The sequence below is a fragment of the Petromyzon marinus genome, unplaced genomic scaffold (assembly GCF_048934315.1).
Source record: "Petromyzon marinus isolate PM22_M1 ecotype Great Lakes invasive population unplaced genomic scaffold, UKy_Petmar_22M1.pri1.0 PM_G_Scaffold_6, whole genome shotgun sequence".
Taxonomy (NCBI): domain Eukaryota; kingdom Metazoa; phylum Chordata; class Hyperoartia; order Petromyzontiformes; family Petromyzontidae; genus Petromyzon; species Petromyzon marinus.
Window position 1 is genome coordinate 1817501 of NW_027423013.1, and position 5000 is coordinate 1822500.

Genomic DNA, 5000 nt, shown 5'->3' on the forward strand with positions numbered 1-5000 from the left:
TACTCCAAAAAATAAAGAATTAAAATAACAAAGTCTAATCTATATAAGTAATCTTGAATAAAGCTTATTTTTAATCTTCTTTGAAGGCAGAAAATATTAAGGTAAAAATAAAGTCCTCTCTATGCTCTGAAGTAACATATAAAAAAAACTAGCAATAAAAAAAAATACCAAGTCTTCGTCTTGGAAAATAACAAAATCTAAAAGAAAAATCTTCTTTGTGTAAAATAGTAAAATAAAAAAACCAAGTCTTCACCTTGGAAAATAACAAAATCTAATCTAAAACATCTTAAATAAAACTTGTCTGTAGTCTTCTTTGTAGGCAGAAAATAGTACGTTACTTCTTTGAAGGCAGAAAATAGTAAGGTAAAAATAAAGTCCTCTCTATGCTCTGAAGTAACATATATAAAAAAAACTAGCAATAAAAAAAATACCAAGTCTTCGTCTTGGAAAATAACAAAATCTAAAATAAAAATCTTCTTTGTGGAAAATAGTAAAATAAAAAAACCAAGTCTTCACCTTGGAAAATAACAAAATCTAATCTAAAACATCTTAAATAAAGCTTGTCTGTAGTCTTCTTTGTAGGCAGAAAATAGTACGTTACAGGACTCTCGAACTGATGTATTCCAAAAATAAAGAATTAAAATAACAAAGTCTAATCTATATAAGCGCTCTTGATTAAAGCAGTGTAAAAAAAAATAGCAATATAAAAAACCAAGTCTTCATCTTGGAAAATAACAAAATCTAAAAGAAAAGAAAAGTCTTCTTTGTGGAAAATAGTAAAATAAAAAAACCAAGACTTCACCTTGGAAAATAACAAAATCTAATCTAAAACATCTTAAATAAAGCTGACTTTGTAGGCAGAAAATAGGAAGTTACAGGACTCTCGAACTGATGTAGTCCAAAAATAAAGAATTAAAATAACAAAGACCAATCTATATAAGTGCTCTTGAATAGGCTTCGTGTAAAAAAAATAGCAATAAAAAAATACCAAGTCTTCGTCTTGGAAAATAACAAAATCTAAAAGAAAAGTCTTCTTTGTGGAAAATAGTAAAATAAAAAAACCAAGACTTCACCTTGGAAAATAACAAAATCTAATCTAAAACATCTTAAATAAAGCTGGTTTGTAGTCTTCTCTCGAACTGATGTAGTGCAAAAATAAAGAATTAAAATAACAAAGTCTAATCTATATAAGTGCTCTTGAATAAAGCTTCCTGTAAAAAAATAGCAAAAAAAATACCAAGTCTTCGTCTTGAAAAATAACAAAATCTAAAAGAAAAGAAAAGTCTTCTTTGTGGAAAATAGTAAAATAAAAAAACCAAGACTTCACCTTGGAAAATAACAAAATCTAATCTAAAACATCTTAAATAAAGCTTATTTGTAATCTTCTTTGTAGGCAGAAAATAGTAAGTTACAGGACTCTCGAACTGATGTAGTCCAAAAAATAAAGAATTAAAATAACAAAGTCTAATCTATATAAGTGCTCTTGAATAAGCTTCGTGTAAAAAAATAGCAATATAATAAAAATACCAAGTCTTCGTCTTGGAAAATAACAAAATCTAAAAGAAAGGTCTTCTTTATGGAAAATAGTAAAATAAGAATACCAAGACTTCACCTTGGAAAATAACAAAACCATCTTGAAAAAAGCTTATTTTTAATCTTCTTTGTAGGCAGAAAATAGTAAGGCGAAAATAAAGTCCCCTCTAAGCTCTAAAGTAACAAATACGACGTGTTAAAAAAAAACTAACAATAAAAAAAAGAACCAAGACTTCGTCTTGGAAAATAACAATCTAAATTGTGGAAAATAGTAAAATGAAATAAAAACCGACTTCACCTTCGAAAATAACAAAATCAATCTAAAACAAATGACATCTTAAAACAAAACTATTATTTGTTTCGGAGGTTGTCTATGACTGTTCATAGACCGCATAATTTCCACAGAACATTCTCAGAATATCAAGAGAGAAAAGCAGCGTTCTGCGGGAAATCATCTTGGCCAGTGATGTCGTTCTGGGTTTGGTCAGGCCCAGGGAGGTAAGTACCTCGTTATTCTCAAGGGGCCACTTTCCTCTTGCCCCAACCGGGAATCCAAAGAATGTGACCTTGCTAGCCTTCGTCAGCACTTTGACTTGATCACCAAGAGGGGTATAGTACGAAACTTTGTGCGAGGCAGCATCTGACAAGGTATTCTTTGAAAGCTCAAAACGGACGGTGACATCGATCACAACCGCCTCCTCATCTTTTGCAAACACGAGGTCAGGCTTTCTCATCTCTCCCGTCTCGGATATGAACCGTGGCTCTTTGTATACAGACCAGCCCAATCTAGCCGCTTCGTCTGCCAGAATGTTACTGATCTTGTTATGTCGCGCAATTCTTGCTTTCTGTACTGCAGGACATTGACCGAGAATGTGCGAAAGGGACTCGAGTCTGGCAGAGCATTTCCTGCAGGAACGTAAGGCCCCATCTCTGCCTCTGTTCAAGCTTTCTCTTGTTGGGTAAATATTTGCCCTTAGTTGTAGTGCTGCGATAAAAAAGCATTGTTTAAAGCCGCACCATGGCCTCAACCAAGCATTACTGATTCTATCATGCGCAAAGTTTACAATGCCCCTTCCTTGAACCGGCTTTTCGCACCATCTCTGAAATTCATGCTCCCTCCAATCGCAGGGTCTCGGATATACAGGTTCTTTTGACACCGAGTCCCTGAGAACGAATGTTGGGATTGCATCACTGTCACCCCCTGCTCGTACCCACAAATTACGGTATTCTTCCTCCATACCCTGCGAGGACACAATATTACGGGTGATAGCATCGGACGAGTTTGCTATACGTTGCAGCCTTCTAACTTGAACCGAAGGGATTGTTTTTTCCAGTTTCAAGATGGCAAGGCCTCCGTCTCGGGCTCTGGCATATAACAGTCCATCACAAGTTGAAGCGGGAAGGTGGAGCCATCCTTTTACCGCCTTTCTAATCTCTTGGTCCAACCCACGGAGAGTTGATTGCTTGCAGTCCGAGTGGTCTGCAGGATATAACAATCTGGGTAGGGCATAGGCATTGAGTAGTTCAACCTTCTGAGTTGGCTTCAGAGGCGCCTCATCGATTTTCGAGATCCATGTCTTTAGCTGACAATGTAGATCAGGCTGTATAGTGCCAGTCAAAGGGCCAATTTTCAGACCAAGGTATTTCGTTGATTCATCAGGTTGGATCATATGGACATCTTTATTTTTGATAGTCCATGGGTCGCAGTTGTTCACCGTATATGAATCTTTGGTTGGGCTTATCATGAAGCCCTGGCACTTTCTGGCCTGAACCTCCAATCCCGATAGCCCACAAAATGATTCCAAGATCACTAGATTGGCGGCCATACCAACCCAAGATTCGCTCACCAACACCAAATCATCAGCAAACGCAAGAGCTGTCACGTGGTCGGTATCAATGGAGTACCCAACTCCGTGTGACTCTAGGGTGCATATCAAAGGGTCCATGGGAAGATTGAAGAGCAGGGGTGACATGGGGTCACCCTGTTTGACACCAACACGTATGCTAATTTCTCGAGTCGACTCGCCATTGCTTTTGAACGAGGTCGTACACCGATCGTAGGCGTTCTGGATGATGCCCACCACGTGTTCATCTACTTTCTTGTGCCTTAACACCCATAAAATATGAGCATGCGAAACCGAGTCAAAAGCTTTCGCTATGTCGATGAACATGACAGCCAACGGCCTGTGCAATTTCTTAGCGTGTCTCATAAGGTCCTGTAGCACCTTAAGATTTTCAGAGCAGCCAGATGCCGCTATAAAACCACGCTGCCTTGGGTTTAAGGGACAAGCACGAGCAAGACGTGCAGTCATTATTCTGGAAAATAATCTCAGAATCATTGAACCAATCGTTATTGGTCTCCAGTTCCCCAATTCTTTCAGCTTTTCATCGTCCATAACCTTAGGAATAAGAATCGTCCTATTCTTTTTCAACTCTTTGGGAATAATTCCTGTAATCATCCATGCATTAAATAGGGCTGTCAGTGTCCGACCCTCGGGGTCGGCAGCACAGATTGCAGCCCTTGTTAGGCCATCTGGCCCAGCTGCTGACGTTGGTTTAATGGCCCGTATGGCAGTCTGAACTTCCTCCACCGAAATTAGGGGCTCAAAGTATTCGTTATTTGCAACACCTGATGACTTAAATTGGCCCAGGCCATTGAATGGCAACACCTTCTCCCATTTTTCGCAGTAAAAACGATATACATCTGCGTTCGGGATTCGGCATTCATGACGTTCAGTGCCATCCAGGACTAAGGACGCAAGAAGAGAGCGGTTCTTAAAGAAGAGCTTCTGGTGCTTCATGAAGCTTCCTCGTTTTTCCGCTCTCTTCTTCATCCAAGATCGTGTGGGTAATATCCTGGGTTTAATAATGTCGTTCTCAGGTTTTGAACGTTTGCCTTTGTTTTTCACCAATCTCATCGGACAAAGCATCAATGCTGTGGCAGTTTCTACGAGGGCATCATGTTGGCCCTCGCCGTTAAGCCAAGCCTTTATTGCCTCCATTGCAGGCTCTTCCAGGGTCCCAGAATTCTCATTCGTAAGCCGCTCAGCTGCTTGAGCGAGTATGGATGAAGTCCCCGTTGTTACATTTGGTGGGGGAGACAATGTCTCAAGAGGCCTAGAAGAAAAATGTAAGCTGTCTGACATGGGGGCCCCTGTCTTTTTACTTAGGTCCCGTCTCTTGTCAGAGACTTGCTTGTTGGTCTTAGTCCCAAGCGCTTCAGCAATGATCTTATTGATATTCTTTTTCCCCTGAAACTGCAACTCTAGAAGGGCCAGCTGTTCTACTTCCTTCAAAGACCAGCAGCTACGGTGTACCCCTCTCTGCGAGGTACCCTTTATACCATCTTTAATCCTTTCCTCATTACGGGTGACTGGGTGAGCATGCCTCTTGTGCTGCGAAAGGCCACTTAGAGTCGCAAAGCGTGCCTGGCAACATTCACAGACCATTGGTAAGCTTTCCTCAGT

At 39.7% G+C, this 5000-nt stretch overlaps 1 pseudogene; it reads right to left on the reverse strand.

Moving 5' to 3' along the window:
• The window catches only part of LOC142919106 (28S ribosomal RNA), a 10546-nt pseudogene that overhangs the window by 1908 nt on the left and 3638 nt on the right, over nt 1–5000 (reverse strand).